This window comes from Triticum urartu, chromosome 2 (genome assembly GCF_003073215.2).
Source record: "Triticum urartu cultivar G1812 chromosome 2, Tu2.1, whole genome shotgun sequence".
Lineage (NCBI taxonomy): Eukaryota > Viridiplantae > Streptophyta > Magnoliopsida > Poales > Poaceae > Triticum > Triticum urartu.
Genome location: NC_053023.1, coordinates 17,702,914 through 17,725,059, shown reverse-complemented (window position 1 = coordinate 17,725,059; position 22,146 = coordinate 17,702,914). Strand labels below are relative to the sequence as shown.

At 44.4% G+C, this 22,146-nt stretch overlaps 1 protein-coding gene across 1 annotated transcript in view; it reads right to left on the bottom strand.

Annotated features, from left to right (window-relative positions):
- Positions 1-21,117, bottom strand: part of LOC125535201 (putative disease resistance protein RGA3) — a 34,742-nt gene extending 13,625 nt beyond the window's left edge. The window contains exons 1-2 of the mRNA XM_048698242.1: positions 20,968-21,117; positions 20,677-20,817 (exon numbers count right to left, since the gene is read on the bottom strand). The gene's annotated coding sequence lies outside the window, so the exon portion shown is untranslated. The remainder of the gene's footprint in view (positions 1-20,676; positions 20,818-20,967) is intronic.
- Positions 21,118-22,146: the final 1,029 nt, after the last annotated feature.

Here is a 22,146-nt window from a genome sequence, read left to right as displayed (position 1 = left end):
GCAATAAGTAGAGGATGCTCATGATTGCCAAAAGTACCTATTTCCACTTTCTGATAAGAACTAAACGTGTATCAAATGATGCTAAAAGTAGAGCATGAGCATGAGCATGTATCAATGCATTAGATATTGCAATAAGTAGAGGATGCTCATGATTGCCAAAAGTACCTATTTCCGCTTTCTGATAAGAACTAAACGTGTATCAAATGATGCTAGAAGTATAGCATGAGCATGAGCATGTATCAATTGATGCTACCTATTTGTGTTTGAATGGGCTCAATAAAGCTGGTGCTGGTTTATGCTCTCTGCGTGACCGTGATGGTAACAAAGACACTTGGTTGGCTATGGTCTTGCTGTTAAATTTAAGTTTCAGTTCTTTAAGACTCTTTGTTTTTGCTGCTTGCTCGGGATCGACTAGCTTTCTCGGGCGTCCACCTGCTCTCTTCCTTTTGGGGGAGTTGGGTGCACCATTATTGGGGGAGTTGGCTGCACCGTATCCTTCTGGGAGTTGGATGTGTCAGGTTCGTTGGAACCATCAGGATTGTTGACTAATTGTATGTCCTCTTCTGAAGCATCAGGTAGAACTGCTTGCTGGGCATCGTACACCTCCTTCTGTATAAGAGAGAGTGCTGCGTTAGTTCTAATCATGAGACTTATGAAATAAATGATATATTCTTCATGTAGCGCTAACCGTTATGGGGAACTTATATGATTCGAGACGAAGCGCATTGCAATTTGAATGCAGTAAGGCTGTACATATTTTCCACCTGAAAATATCTATCCTTGTCTATATTGGATAATCGACACTGACGTCAGCATAGCTTTCAAGCTAAACAAAGTACAAATTTAAATTAGGCATTCAATTACCTGGTTCAAAATGTCAGTCATTTCATCCCCGTTCCATGACAACATGTACTGCAGTGTCCAAACCGCATAGGAAGTCATGCGATGTTTAGTTAAAGATCAGTAATCTTATTCGTGTACGCACATAATAATTTATGAGGCCATGCGTACCCATCGGTCTGTTGTGGTATGTTCTCATAGCGTTTTTTGGTCCATTTGGAAAAATTGATGTTATTAGCTGGTGATATCAACCCTTTCTTGACAGCTTCGTCAATGCAGAACTGAATTGAGTACACCTAGGGTATGACGAGTTATACATATGGTTACGGTACTTTGGGAGCTCATGTTCCATGCGGATCAAAAGAGGCAGCAAGAGAACACTTACAAGAGAATCTTCCTTGGTCTTGTCGCAATGATAATTCATGGAGTTCAGAATCTGAATTTCTTTTTTGTTAAAATTAAACATCATTAGCATCCAATGGTTTTGGTGTACATTGAGTGGGACATGCACCTGCAGTAAAATTTGGGCTGGGTTGAGAACCGAAATTTGTCGTGTACAGTGTGTACGTAAACTATGAAAGTGTGGAAAACGTGTACCTTTCGGCGCCCTACAAATTTTCCTGCTACACGAGCTAACCATGAGGCTGCACATCCAACAGAAACCACCCCCTTCATTTGTAAGAGCTTTTCGGTTTCTTGAGGGGATATGATTGAGGTAGTATCATTCTCAATTTGGCTAATGCGAGCATATGCCATAATAACCTGCCAAATTTTCAATCATACAATAATAAGACAGTTGTTGCAGTAATGATGTAGAATAGAGTATAATTGGCTTACATCACCAGAAATGTATTTGTCGTCCAAATTTTGCTTCAGATTTTCTGCTGTGAGGGAAATGTCTCCGATTCTAGCTATTTCAACAGGGTCATATGTTCCGCAGATGTAAACGGCTGTCTCTATGTCCTCATCCGTGAACTTGTAATCATTACCAAAGACAGGCTTCATCGGAGTTAATTGTGGTTCCTCATTGTTTTCCGTCACATGTCTTGCACTTGGTGTACTCAAAGTCCCTGTCGTGAATTGGCTAGCCCTAGGAGTTCCTGTCAGGGATGAATTGCACACATTGACTTGATCCTACAATGAACAAAGGTAGTTCATCATTAGTTTGTTAATTTTAGATATTAACGTGTTGGGCAAATTTTGATCACCTGCACGCCTCCTTTCTGTGACACTGATTGTCGGTTCCTTGTAAATTCGTATTTTAAGTCCTGTAACAATGCAAACAATAATGAACATGAAGGAACATATTCATAAAAAATACAAAATGCACAGTATGACATACATGGAGTTCCCTCCTTAAGTCTTTAATTTCGTCCTCGGCCTTCGACAACCTAGGATTAGTGCCAGTTTTAGTCTTCATGTCGATCAAGTCTTCACCTAGAGTCTGGTATTTGACATCAAATCTGTGCTCAATTTCCATTAACTTCCTGCATACCTTCTTTTCATGATCAGCAATGCATGCATTCATGACTTCAACTACCATTTCAGTCTGTGTAAACAAAATAAAACCCCGTTGATAACAATAGCTAAATGAATGAGGTTCCATGACACCTATTTGTGATATTGCAAAAACAAATAGTCTTTGGAGTACATACTTGCTGGCTACTAAATTGCTGTCCTTGTGATGGTGCTCGATACGAATCATGTTGATGCACATGTTCATCTTTTTTTCTTGGAAAATTAATAGAATTCTCGGACGGTCGTTGAGGAGCACAAATTTCCATGACAGCCTATTTTTTTAAAATATAATGAACCATTAGTACCAAATAAAAAATCGGATATAGAAAGTTCAATTGTAGATAGGTACCAGCCCGTTATGAAGACCTCCTTTCTCGTAAGCATCGCTTCTTAAAGTAGCCATCATTTCGTCCCATCGTGCGATCAATGGAGGGGGTCTAGAAGCATACATTAATCGGCCACTACGCACGTGCTCCCAGTACCAATACTACACAATAAATTAGTTCATCACCATACAGATATGCAACAGAACAATAATTAAAGGACATTAAGTAGTGATCTATCACTAACCTGGAGCAGAATTAGATTTCCTTGTAGATTTACGTGATCTCGATTTCTAAACTTGTGAACGGACTTGAAGAAGTGATTAAGTGCGAAACATCCCCAGTTAAATTTCCGAAGGTTTTCAAGATCTGTAACAAGGTTGAGAAATTTCGAGTCCACATAATGTTGTGCTGTTGGTGCTAGAACAGTACCAATTGCGTACAGAACGAACCGCCTCAGGAAATCGCCGTCTGGGGCTTTGGAAGCTCGGATCGCCGTTTCAAGGTCAGAAATCAAAATTTGCCCATTGTTTGCATAGGCGGTAAACAATTCTGTGTCGGTTTGCATTTCCAGATGTGGCTCTATATCCTCCCCTTCTATTGGAATGCCAAATAGACCTTGCACATCCTCTTTTGTTATAGGAATTGGCGTTTTACCGATGGTAATGGATTGCGTGTCCATATCTATGCTCTTGGCTAGTCTAACCAACATTATGCGCCGTAGAGTCACTTCATGCGTCTGGGTTAGACCGCCAAGACTGGTTTCTGATATGATGTACTTTTTGTGGTCTTGTGACAACAGTTTCATGGTTTTTCCGAACCTTGTCTGTGAGCATACTAACTTCATATGACCATGCTTTTCGGCGAGTTCCTGTTACACGCCATTAAATATTACTGAGTACACATGAATTATGTGTACGAAACGATTGTACACAAACAGTAAATTACTTACCGCATCGGTAATTTCGGAGATGGGCTTTTCTCCATTATTAAGGTTCGTATCTGAAACTGACATTGCTGCCTCGTATGCAATGATAAAATCAGGCTCAATTAATCTGAACAAAATTGGAAAATGTATAACAAAATTAGCAGAGAATTAATTTTAACAAAATTAACTGGGTCATTTAACATATGATCCACTTATGGGTTTAAGCACAGAACCTATTTGGGTGCAAAACCTATGAGGGTTCAACAACTAAAGCATCGGCGGACAACGATTATAAAGAGTTACGATCAGCTAATACCTTATCTCGAAGATGGTGCCACCGAGTAGCTGGCGGCGGTTAGTGCGTCGGAAACCATAAGTGCCGGCCGTATAGCGCGGTCGACGACGCAAAGGAAAAATGACGCGTTCACGCGAGGAGGAGGCGGCGAGAAGAACACTGACGTCCGAGCCCTCAGATCACGTTGGCGGTGGGCGGCGAGTGCTGGCCGCCGACTCCTGTATTTCCGTGGGCGACCGGCGTCTCCGATCTGATCTTGCAGCGGTCGTGGGAGGTGCGGATGGCCCGGGTGGTTAGAATGCGGAGCTGTAATCGCGGGATTTAGGGAGGGGTGGGCCGCGTGAGTTATGTGAGATTTGGATAAATGATATAAAGAAATAAGAAAATCTTGTGAAGTCGGTGTGGGGTTTACGGGGTTTAGGGTTTAGGGGTTTAGGGTTTAGGGGTTTAGGGTTATTAGGGTTTAGGGGTTTAGGGTTATCAGGGGTTAGGGTTATCAGGGTTTAGGGTTGAGTGTTTACATGCAAGCCCGGAAATGCGCGTGTCAGAGAACGTACTTGCATGTATATGTACTAATGATCCCAAACTTTCTTAATGGCATCCCATGACCACATAGAGAATGAATGCATAATGGTTTCCATGTTGGGCAAAATTTTGAATGTTTTTACGATTTAGTGGGGGGGGTTAGGGTTATCAGGGTTTAGGGTTTAAGGGTTTTAGGGTTGACGGAACTATGTTTGTCTTACGATGGACGTAGCACACACACCGGACATTGGTGGAGCGTTGGTCTACAATGGATTCCCTCCGGTAGCATCGATCCGATCCGTTGAATGGCTCGGCCGACAAACTTCGTGCCACATAGAGCATGCATCCATCCACTGGACCGGATCAATGTTGGGTTGGTTTCATACAGGTGAGGAAAGCAGCTAGTGCTTTCGGGGTGTTGACATGCTAGGCCGGAAATGCGCGTGTCAGAGATCGTACTTGCATGTATAATCCCAAACTTTTTTCATGGCATCCCATGACCCCTTAGAGAATGCATGCATAATGGTTTCCATGTGGGGCAAAAATTTGAATGTTTTTATGGTTTAGTGGGGGGGGGGGGGTTAGGGTTATCAGGGTTTAGGGTTTAAAGGTTTTAGGGTTGACGGAACTATGTTTGTCTTACGGTGGACGTATCACAGACACCGGACATTGATGGAGCGTTGGTCTACAATGAATTCCCTCCGGTACCATCGATCCGGTCCGTTGACTGGCTCGGCCGACAAACTTCGTGCCACATAAAGCATGCATCCATCCACTGGACCGGATCGATGTTTGGTTGGTTTCATACAGGTGAGGAACCCAGCTAGTGCTTTCGGGGTGTTGACATGCTAGGCCGGAAATGCGCGTGTCAGAGATCGTACTTGCGTGTATAATCCGAAAAATCTTTCATGGCATCCCATGACCACATAGAGAATGCTTGCATAATGGTTTCCATGTGGGGCAAAAAATTGAATGTTTTTATGGTTTAGTGGGAGGGGGTGGGGGTTTAGGGTTATCAGGGTTTAGGGTTTAAGGGTTTTAGGGTTGACGGAACTATGTTTTTGTCTTACGGTGGACGTAGCACACACACCGGACATTGATGGAGCATTGGTCTACAATGGAGTCCCTCCTGTAGCATCGATCTGGTCCGTCGACTGGCTCGGCCGACATACTTCGTGCCACATAGAGCATGCATGCATCCACTGAACCGGATCAATGTTGGGTTGGTTTACATGTACATGTACAGGGACCCGAAATGCGCGTGTCAGAGATCGTACTTGCGTGTACATGTACCATCCGTTCCATCCAGTGGCTGGGCCGACAACCTTCGTGCCACATTGTTCACATTGTCCAATTAACACTTTGTATAGAATTTTTTGGTAAAAAATGAACGAAATAATGCAACTAATCTGAACGTAACGTTTGGCATGTATCAAACCAAGTTGCCACTATTCCTCAAAAAAAAGAACCCAGTTAGCCACTAATTGCGCCAAACATATCTCGTAATTACGAACGAAAATGGGTTGACAATTATATCTGGAAATTCTTGGACTGAATTTATTGCTCTTCCTTTTTTAGAGAATAATAAGTTAGAATGGTGGGCGGCGGGTTGGCACGGGCACGGCGATGGCTCGAGCTTGTGTGATATGTGGTTCGACCCGCGGTCAGTGCACATGTTTTCGAAGCCCCGGAAAGACCGCGCTCGTTAAAAAAAACTTGCATCGAAGCGCATTACTTCAAAATAACTAATTAACCCTACAATCACGGATATATACCTTCCCATTCTACCGCATATCTACCCTATCCTAACCACCCCATCTACCTTGTTTCTCCTCACATAGCCATCGCCGGGATCGCGCCATCGCTTCTCAAGCGACCACGCCGACGCTGGATTAAAAAGGTCTCCTCCACGGCTTCTCTCATCTTCGATTGCAGTGCTCATTATTTTTTCCATTGATTCAACCAACAAGTAATTTCCGAAGAGATTAGAAAATCCAGCTTTTGCCATAGTTGAGTAGTTCTGGTGTGATTCGAGTACAGGATGTCATGCAAGAGCTTTTTGATTGATAGTTTGTACTAGTTGATCGTACGAACTGATTATGAATATTTTTTCACGGTCATATTGTTTCGAATTAGTTGGATGAGGGTGTGGATACAATTTTCATACTATGGGTATATGTGTTGCTGTAGGGACCATGGTCTCAGAGGCGCATAACATCCGTGCGGAGTACGACAAGTCTTTGCATGAAGCGCGTCGGGAGATCGACTTGAAGGTGCAAAAGGATCGCGCTGAGGTAGATAAGAAACTGAAAAAAGAACGTTCATACGTGGATAGGATGATAAAGGAGGAGCGTGAGGAGTTTTCCCGTAAGATGGCGAAGATGCGTCTTGAGATTGAAGAAAAGTATAAGAGGGACTGTGAGTACATGGAAAAAAAGTTTGTCTTAGGCTACAAGGAAATGCATCAAACGTTGCAGAAGGACCGGAAGCTTGTGGACAGTATTATACAGACAGAGCGAGTCAGGATGGATGCCTATGTGTTGCAGGCACGTGCGGATATGGACAGTAAGCTGCTACAGGAGCGGTCGGACATGGATTATAAGGCCATGCTGGAGAAGGTCCGCTTGGAAGGACATATGTTAGAAGACCGTGCGATCTCACGGCCACCCCGACAACATGTCTTCAATTATTCTCCCCCTGTAAGTATCTCGCACCGATTCTATATATTAAGGACCTACGTATTCTATGATAAACATCTTCAATTTGTGGCAACCTTATGTCGGCGATTGTATGTAGGCTAAGCATCATGAGACGGCACAGTCGCCATTCACTCGAGACATTGCGATAGAGTCACCCGTTCAATGCCACATCAGTCCACCCCAACAACATATCGTCAATTCTCCCCTTGTAAGTACCTCGCAACGATGCATACCCAAGATATGGTATGACCTTTCAAAACTTGTGTGTAAACCCACTATCGACGTTTCATACGCAGGATAAGAAACCTGTGATGGCAGAGTCCCCAGTCACACCACATGAAGGATACATTCCACATAACAAGGTGAGAAGGTTTGAGATGGCACAATCCCCAGTCACTCCACATGAAGGATACATTCCACAAAAGCAGGTAACAACGCCGCAATGTTGCTATGCACATAAAAAATTACGTTTGCTCCTTTACTCATTAAATGTATTAACTCTGATGTGAGATACTAGGTGCTGGTCATGGAATTTTTTGTTAGTAGGGATGATGATATGTCACATGTCCCGAGAGTATACTTTGATGAACACCCGGCAGAAGTCAGAATTTTTGAACCCGCCAAAGTGACCTATGATCTCATTATGAGTGAAATGAGAGATACTTTTGGTTGCAAACTGGGAGCAGAACTGTTCTACTTCTTACCCGGGTCTGCGTGGAAGCTGCCAGAAGGAATGTTCTTGATTGCAGGACCAGATGATGTACAAAAAATGCTTTCTGATCTGAATGGCAGCAAGATATGTCACCTGTACATTGTGTACAATAGAACTACGGGTTATTTTCCCGAGTATGACATTGATTCCGAGGTTCAAATTTTACATGTTACATGCATCTAGTTTATGGCTACGTCTTTTTTGAGTTCTTCCTAATACAATTCCTATGGTTTTCTACAGGAAGTGAGAATCCAAGAAATGGAGGGTCTTGCTAGAGAGTTGGCAGAGAAAGACCAAGAACAACTTAAGTTGTATGGTTACATTGATGTTAAAGAGAAAAAGATTGAAGCACATGGGTCGTCGCCAATGACGCAACGCAACAGGTCACTGGATTTTGGCAGTGCAGAAGACAATATGGAGTAGGCTCAATTGTTTTTCAACCAGTTTAAGCTTCAAACCAGGATTATTTAGTTGCAAACAAACATTTTGTTTTCTGTTTCACACTATGTTCACAATTATGGTACAATTTATTCATGAGACAGTTCTTTGAACAACAATGCATGTGTTTTATGATCAATCATACAGTTGTTTCTGAGTTGTTTTTGAGATGGCATTGTGTCTAAAGAAGTTTCCATCTATAAAACTTGGCACGCAGTCGCATCGGAATCGCGTATCACGCGAGAGGCGTGCGTCGCACGGGAGCGCGTCGCACGCGAGCTTGTTTTCGGGTAGAAATCATAACATATTTCGGATAGATAAAGTTCACGTCCGCCACCCGCGCATGCAAACCCACGTCGCCGCCATTCCCATGCATGCATGCCTCAGGCGCAGACAACGAGACGGCCCATCCGAATTAGGCCCATCCGAAGTAGGCCATCAGAACCCTCCCCGCACTCCACCTATTCCCCTCGCACTGTGGCCTCCCTCCCTCCATCGCCAGATCCCCCACTCGTCCCCCTTTGTCTACCGCCCCTGCACGCCATCGGCGACTCCACCCCCGCCGCCCCCGTGCCCCCCGAACGGGATCGGCCGGATCCATCTCCTCAACCACCGCAGGACAGCGCAGGTACCCCAGTTTCTGTTCACGTCTCAATGGTATCCATGCTGATAATGCTAGGTAGATCGACTGAGTGTAGCAATTTTGTGCCACCAATCCACTTTTCTGGAAAATACTTGCTAGAAAACCATCTGAAACTTGTGATGCTTGCTACTGTATAATATAGGACTTTTCAAAGTTCTGTTATGATGGCACTATTGGACACATACATTAGAGCTGCGTTTTTAGTTGTTATACTTTCAGTTACCATCACTGCTTGGGAAAGGCCGAATTCGATGCATTCAGGTCTGAAGTTGATTGTGTATCATCATAATGTAGGTGCTGTGTTGTGTGATTCTTCATGCTGACAACTTTAGCTTTTTCAGTTATAGTGAAAGGCTTCTGTATAAAAAACTACTAAATGATCACAAAAACTTCTAGACAACATTCTGTATGATCTGACCAAAACTTGAACTAAATGATCACCAAAAGTTGAAGGATTTTGCATCACATCACAACCATAAGTGTTCTGCACCAGCATCATAACAATCACATAACTACATAACAAAAGCAAACTTGTTCATCATTACAAAAGCAAACTTGTTCAACATAACAAAAGCTAACTTGTTCAGCATTACAAAAGCAAACTTGTTCAACCATATAAGTGCAAACTGAGACACATAATACCACAAACAACTCAATATCCCCAGTAGTAGGGGTCATCCCAATGATCCTCCGCCTGTTGCCAGTACTCCAAACCTTCTTTGACGATTTCGATTTTCTTCCATGCCTCGTAGGTGACGTACGCATCTTTCGCTGCGTACTCGATGAGGTTGTTTGGCAGTGGGCTGTCCCCCCATAGTTTGTGGTCCAATTCCTTGTTGATCTTCTGCTTCATTTCCTTGTACGATGGGTGGATGAGGCTGGCTGCAAACTCAGCCAAAGCCTGCCACTTCTTTCCATTGTTTGGAACTCTCCATTTGCGCTGCATGTCGACGTACTTGTCGGGGTTGATCTCCAAACCAGACAATTTCAGCTTCTCCTTGTCACCTCCAATGGAGAAGCCAACAAAGGTGTACAGCTTCTTCTCCTGCAGGAGCGGGCGGAGTTCCTTGGGCCTGCATCAAATTAATCTGGTGCATCAAATTCATCTACTTCAAAAACTTCAGAACTTCAGAACTAGTATTGCATCTACTTCAGAACTACAGAACTATTGCGTCTACTTCAGAAACTTCAGAAACTACTAATTAGACAGAAACGTCAGAACTTCAGAAACTTCAGAAATGGATGTTTTTACCATTTGGTTGCCGCGGTGATGTGGTATACCAGGACGAGATCCTCCACGCATAACTGTAGAACTGCAGCCTTTTGCGGAGGTTCATCTTCCCTCGTATACTCGACATCAACACCGATCGACCGAGAAAGCATGCCGCCGAGCCTCCTCCTGATCTTGCGGATCCTCTTGTCGGCTTCGTCTGGATTGCTGGTGCATACGACATCCAGCTTCTCCTTCTTCAGGTGGATATCAACCATGAGCGGCACGGTGTAGTCCTGCTTCTGCCCGGGGACCGGAACGTTGTCGTCGACCACCAGCGGCTCCTTGCCAGACGCCTCACCTTGGTGACGCTTGGCAGACGGAGGGGAGTTGCTCCATGATGCCTCCGCCATTCTCTTGGCAGACGGAGGGGAGTTGCTCCACGATTCCTCCGCCATTGCCCTCCTGGCCAGCGATGGTGGAGGCAGAGGGGAGTTGCTTGATGGTGGAGGCAGAGGGAGGCAGAGGGAGGAAGATGGAGCGGCAATGGAATGAGGAGGGAGGCAGAGGGAGGCAGATTGAGCGGCAATGGAATAGGAGGGGAGTTCCCTGCATCGTGGGGAGTTGCCAGTGGAGGGGAGTCGTGGGGAGTTGCCAGTGGAGGGGAGACGTGGGGAGTTGCCTTGAAAACTCAAACGTCCTGCCCTTTGGCCCTCAAAAAATCTGGAGGGGAGACGTGTGCCCTTTGGTTTGTCCTGTTTCTGAAACAAAACAAAAAAATAACAGCCATATTTTGCTCTCACTGCAACCATATTAAGAGATCAAAAATGGCACCAAAAAATCACTGCAGCCATCCTAAATGGCACGAAAACAGCACCAAAACAACATCAGTCAAAACAACAAAAAATGCATCCATCGATCGTTCTTTATTTCTTCTAACATTCCGTGTTCTGTGCAGTGAGATAGACACAACGCTACAAATGCAGGCTGACAACGCCCGCGATTTCATGACCATCAGGACAGACGGCGGCTTCATCCACGCTCCGGTCCTATGAGTCGAGTCGAAAGTAGTGATGCTATGTGTAGTTCTGAAACATTGATTGGCTCATGTTGTAATTAAACTTTAATGAATTGTATGTCTCTTTGGTTTGGACAGTCATTCAACTTAGATGTAATCGATGCTATTTATTACTAGGACCATGAATTGTGCTATTAATGTCTTGCTTTTCTCTTCCGATCCTTTTGTTGCATACTTATTTATTGCTTATGTATTGTCTGTTGTTTGGCTTGTGCATAGAGATGCCGTCGTATGTCGTGTACAAGGGTAAGGTTCCCGGAGTCTACGACGACTGGGAGGAGTGTCGGAGACAGGTTCACCGTTTCAGCGGTAACAGTTACAAAGGGTACACCACTAGGGCGGAGGCGGAATCTAGATACGCCCGCTATCTAGCGGGAGAGAGGAGGGAGCGTTGGAGGAACCGGATGAAGACCAGTTTCATCGCGATGATGCTCATCGTGATGACCGCAACTCTCTTCTATGTGATGGTAGTTTAGATGATCGATATCGACTTGTAATGTGAAGACAAACTGTTAAGAACCTTTGCTAAGTCTGGCTTATGTTATTGTACTGTTAAGAACCTTTGCTAAGTCTGGCTTATGTTATCTATCTTAAGTAATGCAGTGAAGAACTGTTTTATTTCTTTAGGTTGTTTTCCTGAAAGTAGCAACGCTGAACTAGTATATTTTTGGGCCTAAAACCATTATGTACACATTGTGGGCCTAGACTGGGCTGTTTTATTACTCCACCTACCTACCACCAACCATTAGTAGTCTATAAAGCCCACCTCTTGAGTGAAACCGCAGTCAATCCCCCCATCCCCACCCTTCCTCAACCCCCCAGCCGCCAAAGAAACCCTAGAATCCAAGGGAGAGATGGATCCTGGAGAGGTCATAGATGGAGAAGAAGAGGTGCCCAGACAAGCCAGGCGCAAGATGCAAGGAGGAGGGCGAGAAGGCAACTTGCTGAGATGATCCTTGAGCACGCAACCGCAAGGACATAGAGCAGTTCCTGGAGGCATTCCCCCCTGGTTCCAACCCTAGTGCTGATGATATCATCTACTAGGCAAGGAGGAGGGCAAATTTCCATCCCTTTCAGGTCACCAGGCAAAGGTGGACTAGGATTTTGTACGTAGATCTGTGTTTCTAGATCTGTCTTTCTATCTATGTGATGTTTGAAGTTGGTGTAAGAACAATGTTGAATGAGCTATGTATGTGACGAATCAAGTTGTCTATGATGCAATGCAATGTATGAAGCTGGTGAAAGAAAAATGTTGAATGATCTATCTATGTGATGAATCAATCTGTCTATGATGCAATTTATGAGTGAATCTTTTATCTATATTTGTATGTATGAATGAATTGATCTGGTGATCTTGATGTTTTAAGTTAGATATGTTATGGTTTGGTCAGATGGCCATATCTTGTTGTTTTAGGTTTGATCTAAATATGGGAAAAACTAATATGGTTTGGTCAAAATATTGTGTTTCAAGGCAACATTCTCAGTTTCTAGTACTGCCATGTCCACAATAGAAATCTGCTCTTTAGTATTGACAGTTCTGTTATCACAGTGAGGGTACCAGAAACCTTTCAAGAGAAGATCCAATGTCGAGACTGGTTGCTTAGAGTCCTTGTCCATGAACAGCTTGCAACTGTTCCCCGCTTTGTCAGTAACATCAGTTGTTCCATTTAAACAAGATAGGAAACCGAGTGAAAAGGCAACACATTTCCACACTTTGTCAGATCCTAAATCACCAAATAACCTGAAGAAGAAGAAAAACCGACTCAAGGTTATCAGATCTTACAGAAGAACTATAAAACAAATTAAGTGCATTGTGGTCTAAGCAAATTTGAATTTATTTATATTCCTCAACCAAGGGAATGCCTTCAATAATATTTGGTAATCATAACCAAACGAGAAATTAACTGTTTTGTTTCAACAAAAGGCAAAGTGTAAAATGATAATCTGAAATCACGGTAAAGTAAATTTACTCACTCAAGTTTCTTGAACATCACTCCAAGCATCATAGGACCAGAATACAGTACAATAATGGGCATTGACATAAGAGCCTCATTTTGAACCTCCACAGATTCACTATGGATAGCCAGTTCAAGGAGTTCAAGGTCACAGTCAATATTCAGTCTGTTGCCAATCTTAGCAATAACTTGTACCACAAGGCATTTTAACTTGTCTAAGCAGAGTCATGTTTGAGTGGAAACATGACCATCAGACCACACCCGTTTCAGCAAGCTGATGAGGTCAACATATAGTGGATAATCTAAATATTCACTGCGAACACAAATCAGCCGAGCTTCATCTTCAAGCTGGACCTGAAGCTGGAGCTGGACCTGATGATGTGGCCTGGTGGTTGTTTTTCCTTGTCATAAACTTGGCCTTAAGTCTGTCTCCACACATTGTCCACCTGTGGCCTTGCAGACCACAGTTACTGCATGTTATTGTGCCCATCCTTGATGTATCCTTTGGAGCTGGCACCTCAAATTCACCCTTTCTCCTAGCTGTCTGCTTCTTGCCTTGCTTCTTGCCATCCTTGATATTGAGCACTGTGAAATCTGAGTGGTCTATCATTTCTTCAACTGCATCTTGACTGTCCAGAAGAAATAAACCTTCCTGTCCAATCCCTTGTTCTTTTACCCAGTACATGTAGTCATCTGACCCATAGCCTTCAGTCTCAGTAAGTGATATCAAGTTCAGAAATGTGATGTCTGAAACAGAAAACCTCCTTTCCATATTATCTCTGCCCTGGAAATGCAGCCTAACCTCCCAAATTTCATCATCCAGCCTGCATTACGTCATCTGACCCATAGCCTTCAGACTCAGTAAGTGATATCAAGTTCAGAAATGTGATGTCTGAAACAGAAAACCTCCTTTCCATACTATCTCTGCCCTGGAAATGCAGCCTAACCTCCCAAATTTCATCATCCAGCCTGCATTACATAATATGTTATTTGAAAAGCCCAACTAACTAAGTGTTTTTTGCTACAAAAATTCAGTGCACACTAACTATAAAGTACAGTAAGGAATCTGAATCCCATGCATTTCTACTAAATCTAACTAATCCTTCAGTGCTAAGTGATACTGTTGCATCCAAAACATGCCACAGAGTGTTTGCTCAACTATTATTCAGTGCATGTTCATGTTCTAAGATGAATCACAGCAGCATCAACCTAGGGTTTGGTCAAAAAAATAACTAAATTATGCTATGTTGTTTGAAATGAACAAGCAGAAATGCAGAAACTGTTGAAGGAGCTCATAAGAGGGAAAAAAAACTTACTCCACCCCTCCAAATGCAGAGGCCCAGTGCTGGGAGTTGGCCGGATCTGCCTGCACAGCGCTAGCAAGAGACCTCGCTGCTCTGTACTCCAGCGAGAACTGGCAATCATCAGGCGACGACGGTGTAGCCTGTGGCGTAGGAGCCTGCATCAGAGCTGCAGCCTGTGGTGTCCGCTGCGGCGGCGGCGGCGCCGCCGGCTGGGTTGCGAAGCTACCACTCCCCAGCCAGTTATCAACCTCTGAGAACTCGCCGCCTCCATCCCCCCTTCCACCTCCACCCGTTGAATGGCCGCCATCGCCTAGTTTCGCCGCCGTCGCCATCGAAAAGGGAGGCGCGCATGAGAGAGAGGGAGACAGAGAGGGGGAAGACAGAGTGAGGGCGGGCCGGATCCGTTTGACCTGGTCGGGACGGCCCGTGTGCCCTAACGGCCGTCACCCACGCGCCGTGAGCACTGTGGCCGACAAAACCCTGACGGGCGGGCCCCACATGTCATAACCCCAGTTAAAACTTAACCGTTCGGCCACTTGGGTTTTTTGGAACAGCCAGCCACTTTTGTGGTAGTTTTTTGAAAAATTAAAAAAAGTGGTAGTTTTTCGGAACGATAGCCCGTAATGTGGTAGTTTTTTGCTATTCACTCATATTCTGTCCAATAATATATTTTGTAACCTGTGAAAATATCAGAAATGTGCATTTTTTCGACCACCTCCAAATCACCTCAGTTTTGGCACACATGATCTCTTCCACAAACAAAACTAGGTTTCCAAGTTTTTGAATTTTTTTGAATTTATAATGCCCTCTAGATTGACTACTGAAAACATCGGTCTATGCCTCAAGGGGGCATTGTAAAATAATTTTTTTCAAAATTTTCTTGCATACACATGTTTTGCACATGTGGGTGACCATGTACAAGAAAATTTGGGTGATTTGGAGGTGGTGGAAAAATTCACGTTTTTTCAAAAACTGGCTTAAGTTAGACCAAATGGTCCCTCCGGGAATGCGGGCATTTTTTCGACCACCTCCAAATCACCTCAGTTTTGGCACACATGATCTCTTCCACAAACAAAACTAGGTTTCCAAGGTTTTGAATTTTTTTGATTTTTTTTGAATTTATAATGCCCTCTAGACTGATTGCTGAAAACATCGGTCTATGCCTCAAGGGGGCATTGTAAAATAATTTTTTTCAAAATTTTCTTGCATACACATGTTTTGCACATGTGGGTGACCATGTACAAGAAAATTTGGGTGATTTGGAGGTGGTGGAAAAATTCACGTTTTTTCAAAAACTGGCTTAAGTTAGACCAAATGGTCCCTCCGGGAATGCGGGCATTTTTTCGACCACCTCCAAATCACCTCAGTTTTGGCACACATTATCTCTTCCACAAACAAAACTAGGTTTCCAAGTTTTTGATTTTTTTTGAATTTATAATGCCCTCTAGACTGACTGCTGAAAATATCAGTCTATGCCTCAAGGGGACCTGCATGCAAGAGTCGGGGACCTGCATGCAAGAGTCGGGGACCTGCATGCAAGAGTCGGGGACCTGCATGTGAATAGTGATTCATCAAGGCCTTGACAGCTACTGGCACAGCGGCTGCCGCCCGATTTGCATGCAGCGAAGATGAACGTGCATGGAGGTTTTTCAAAGATTTCCAAGCACACCCCAGTGGGCCCCGCTTATTTAAAAAATACGTCAATCATTATTGCTCTGTAAATGAAGAATATGCATGATGATTATGAATATGCATGACAACCATAGTAAGGGTGAAGAATCATAGTGACCAATTTGTCGAAATACATCATCATTCTTAAAGTTGGACATCAAATGATACGCACAAAAAATGGAAATGAAAGATGTCGAACTAATACAGTAACATGGCAGTATAACCGCACTTCACTAAATTACTGTCACGATGAAATAGAATGTAAAGACCACGTCACACAAAGCTGAATGGCACACGACTTTCTCTGGCTCATCGTCGGTTCATGCTGTATGTAGATATCACAGTTCAGCCTCGAGATCCTACACAGAAGAATACAATAAATCACATGGACATCAATTATGAGTAAAACACATGCAAAAAAAATATGAACATATTTCGTACCTCTAGCAATTTAGCGCATTTACGTCGATTGTGACCTGGTTTCTTGCAATAGCCACAGATATTCTGTGATCTTGACTTCTTTGTCTTTGCCTGCAGCCTTTTCTTCGGTGCACCTCGTCCTGGCACATGCACAGGATCCAGAACCTTATCAACTTTCTGCGAGTGCGGCATCAACGGGCCAAACCTAATGCTGTTATGCTGAGCATTAGTTGACTCCTTGCTGTCAGCTTGTTCAAAACTAGATTGCTTGCCATGATGTTGTGCTTGCAAAAGCATCTTTAGACGGTGATAGTCCTCATCAGAGTGGCATGCCTGGAAACTTGCGGCATGACTACAATTCCGCAACTCGCGGTACCTCTGCAGGCTTACCGAATAGTCATACATCTGGTTTTTTCTGGTAGGTGCGTATGCACATTTTGCATTCATAGTCCACCTAGTGGGAACGCAACAACCGGGCAGAATTGTTTGTTTTAAAATCCCCAATATGTAAAAAATGTGGGAACATGGTGTGCCTGCGCATTCCAGCTTACGGCAAGAACAACTCACCCTGTGCAAAAGACCTCCTTGCTCTTCAATGCGCACTCCAAACTTTTTATCCATTCTTTCCTGCTTGGACACAACATAAGTGGAATCTTCTGATCCATCTAGTATCTCTCTAATCTGACATTTGCTGACAGCATCTATGCTCCATAAGACCATCTTAAAGACACTAGGTGTGAAAACTGTTGCGGCGTGTTTGTCAAGCGGCGAAGCATTTTCCTCTGTAAATGGAACGGACTGCAAGGCTTCGACGTCATGGAGAGCTTCGTTAATCCGTCGCGACGCAAGGCAACGCTCATAGTGCTCTAGCATTTCAAACAACGACATCTTACCCTCAAGATGCGTATGTAGCACAGAGTTCAAGCTCTCACTCCTCTGATTGCTGCTCAATCCTAGGAAACAACGCCCCTCAAGATATGGAGCACACCACAACTTTCTCATCTGATACACCTGATGCAGCCAAGACTCCTCACTGGTTACTTTATTTCGTTGTAAGAATTGTATCCATTTTATCTCATGCTCTTCAATGGAAGAAGTATCATAAATGAAAGATCTGAATTCCTCCTTTACGTCATCATCATGCAGATGGCGTACAATGTTCTGCTGAATGTGCCATATACATAGTCTATGGTTTGAGTCTGGCCAGACCACCCTTATTGCTCTCTGCATTGCAAGGTCCCCATCTGTGATCACAGATATCGGATGCTTCTGTGCCATGCAATCAGAAAAGGTCCGCAACATCCACTCGTATGCCTGGCTTGTTTCATGAGAAATTATACCACAGCCAAATATAACAGTGCTGCGGTGGTGATTCAACCCGACAAAAGGCACGAATGGCAGATTGTATTTGTTGGTTCTGTATGTGCTATCAAAAACAATGACGTCTCCGAAAGCCTCGTAGTCAAGTCGCGATTGACTATCAGCCCAGAACAGTCCCTTCAGATGGCCATGCTCGTCTACCAAGTACTTGAAGAAAAAAATCCACATCTCGCTCTCGCCTCGCCATCATGTGCATGATCACCGTTTTAGCATCACCGACACTGATTGTCTCCTGCTTATTAGCATGGCAGAAATTATAAACGTCCCTCTTTATGCATCCAACCTTATCAAATCCACCGTATTGAAAGCACAAAATATCCATAATACGGTATTTGCGGATCCCACATTTTTCCATGTCCGCAATGTCCGCTTTCTGCTCATCGCTAATTCGTCTGTGCGAACGCAGCAGACAAGAAAGATCCCGTGGGGCTAGAGGATGGCTGTGCTCATCGACGAAATCCTTGACAAACCACCGACCGGTTTCCTCCTGTCTCGTAATGACCAATTTAGCATTACACCCAACACGAGTTAAACTTCGTGGCCTCCTTTTTCTATCTTCCATCTTTCTTTTCATGTGCTTATCATCGCGAAACCCTTGACGACTACACACAATTTTCCTTAAAATTATGTATTTGTTGGATCCATCCCACTCAACGTAGCTTTTCCTCACACTAAAACCTTTTCCAAGAGCATATTTGTTGTAGAATTCATAACCTTCAGCCTCACTATCAAACATCTTGCTGACAACATTTACATACTCGAACATACTCTCATCACTTGCATACGCCATGTCTTCCTGCATATGACATGTGAGGGAAACCAATCATCAACATCTTTCTGTTTATCAATGTTGCAGGTGTAAAATAGCTCATAGGCAAAGACAAAGTGCATAGAAAAGACTTTGCTGGTTTGACATGTGAGGGAAACCAATCATCAACGTCCAACAAGTAGTATCTCGTCTTCCTTTAAACTATATTTCATGCGCTATGCAAACCTAAAGTGATGATGACTTTAATAAACTAAATTAAGTGAACTATGGAACCAGTATCTCATCTTCCTTTACTATATCTCATCTCAAACGTCAACATCTTACTTAAACAAACATGATGCAATTAGCTCAAGAGAAACTATGCCACGATGAAGCTTTCCATTCGTTGTTCTAGTCCGTACCCGGATCTTGTGGGGTTGAGGTTGTACTGCATGCACGGTGGAGGGGCGCAACGGCCAAGAGAACGAGCAGAACGCCAAGCCGAATTCATACCTTAAGGATGGTACGTGCGAAGAGATGGGATCGCCGCCGCGGTCGCCGCCGATTCAGCCGGCGCAGATCCGGCCTTCTTCTTCTTCGGTGACGGCGTGGGGGGCTGGGGTTGGTTGGGTGGAGGACGAGGACGATGAATTTATTCCTCTCGCCGGGCAGGTCGAGGACGGAGAAGGTCAGGAGCGGCGAGCGGCGACGAATAGATCGGAGGAGGATTCTAAATTGAATTGCATGCACTAGGGAAACCTAAATCGATGATGACTAAAAAAATCAAAGTAGGAATGTAGGCTATGAAACAAAGTAAGTTTATGGCCTATCTCCTGCAGGCATTGATATCTCCTGCTGCATCAAGAAAAACAAGCCTACTTTCAGAACAAGCATTGATATCTCCCGGCGGCCTAACCGAGGGGCCAACCGCAGAGTATAGATCCATCTACGAGGAAGTTGGAGTTTTTGCCAATAGTCACTTCCAGCGGGCCAATCAAATGGGGAGGATTTGAGATTCGGGCGATTCATACCTTAGGATGCAAGCCCGGAAGCGATGTGATCGGCGGGGGCGAGTTCCTATAGTGCCGCCGCCGACACTGCCGCCGCAGATGTCGCGCCTTAATCTTCTTTCCTGAAGCCGAGCACGTCGTTTATAGTGAATGGGACGAGGTGGAGGACGAGGACGCCGCCGCCGACGGTGTTGGTTCCTCTCGCCGGGCTCGTCGGACAGAAGGAAGAGGACAGGAATGAGAACTTGATGAGAACGAGGACTGGATCTAGACGTCGTGGACGTGATCGGTTCAAAACAGAATATTTTACCCTGGACCATTATGCCCTTCTCTGATTAAACTAATTAAGTTAATTCATTTTTAATCCCCCACCAGATCGGACGGCCAATAAAAATCGGAGGGGTAAGTACTCGAAAGTACTGCCAGTACTTTCCCAATCACCGTAAAACACCTCATGCAATATATATGATGAAAGATAGATTCAGTATAGTATATACAACGTGTACATGCATATTGGAGCGCACAATGAAATGAATACCAGAATTTAGACTAGAGTTTAGGTGCCACAAAAGAATCGATACAAACGACTAAGCATAGTAATGGTTGTCTCAATTTACTAACAGAAGCAAGGTTATGAAGTGGTACTACATTAGAGCCACAGCAGACGGATTTGCATCTTGTATGATAAGCCAATGATTTTCAGTGGTTAATAATGCACACATGGAATCATTAATGCAAGCACAGCAACTAATTAACTGACGGTCCATTTCATCCAGCCAAGAAGCAGATACAAAGGGTAAAAATGAAGGACATCTGATAACGAACCCCTCATATATTCATTCAGCTAGGGTCTATATTATATTATATCCCTATTGACCACTTGAGATACATAACGCCACTTTGGCCCAATTGCGTAGGTTGAGTGCGCAAAAGTGCTGAAAACTAAGATGAGAGCTAGGAAGAGGTAGAAACCACCAACCCAGGAACTGTTTTGCAGGATAAGAGAGACCTCGTGGAACTGGAACGCGTGCGGCGTCCGATGCGCGTGCGTGGAACTGGAACGCAAAGATGCCGTTCGGGCCGGGGTCGTCCTTGCCTCGTAGATCTGAGCCGGCTTCGCCTGCACCCATAACAACCCCAATTATACCCCGAGAATCAAAGATCGGCAGGCAGCAGGTTCGAAATCGATCAATGCCGGCAAGCAGAGCAGGCCTAGGGTTTGAGCGCATGGCAACAGATCAATCAGGAGATCGAACTGAGGAAGACGTACCCAAGGAGTAAGGGGATGCAAGGTAGCTGCCCGCCTTCGTCGACTCCGGCGCCGTGGTCGCCGCCACCGGTTCAGCAGCGCAGGGTCCGCGCCGCGCGGAGCAGGTGGAAGAGCCTGGCGGCGCCGATTGCCTCTCCCTCCCTCCCTCCCGGCCGGCCTTTGAGAGTGGAGACACGCACGGGGGGAGCGTTAGCCAAGGACTGACTAGCCAGCTGCCCCGCGTATGGGCCAGGCCCAACAACGCGAGGCACGCGTCTCAGGAGCGCCACGCCAACGCAAAGTTTTCTCTCCCCCCTTTCGTTTTTTTCTTCACATTTTCTCTCAATTGTTTTAAAAAATATATTTGTACAAGTACTTCTATAAAGTGTTCATTCGTTTATTTTTATTTTTATTTTTATTTTTCAAAAAGAGTGTTCGTACATTTATAGAAGAAAAAAGGCTATGCAGTTAAAAGGCGGCCATATATTTAAAAAAATGTTTAGGTGATAAAAATTGTTCACTATTTGTTTTTCAGGAAGGACAGGACTAACCACCAGTCGACTCGACGATAGACATCAGATCCACATGATCGTACAACCGCATCCCTCCCGCGTGACCTACTTCGGCAGAGCCATCCACGACCCAGCCTTCTTTCACGAGGCCCACCACGCGCAACGCATGAGACCCACGACAGAGAACACAACCCCTTTGGCCCACCTTCTCCACCGCACGCGACTTACCACCTCAAAACCTAGTTTCTTACCTCCATCGCAAGAAACAACCACCTGCCCCGATCTGTTCTCTCCTCTCTCCCCGACGCGCCTCCATCGCCGGCGACCTCCGCCCCAGATCTGATCCACCAAAAAAAACCCATGAAAAACACTACCAAAACACAAGGATTTCCTCATAATCCTTGTGTTACCACAACAACATCACACGGGTTATCGCGTGCTACTAGGGGAAAACTTCGTCTCAATTTCGCCATAATCAGGCAAAAAAGAAAGGAAGTAAGTGATTCAACCTCTATATACATGCTGCATTTGCATTTCATACCAATAAAATCAAGGGGAAAACCATGTGGAAAGAACAACAAGAACTAAATAAGAAAGCCAAAAGGATGCAGAAAAAGGTAGTCCTTTTATTGCATGTGTGTAATTCCTCGGTTGTAATTGAGTTACCATTCAAATTCAGTCAGGTTAC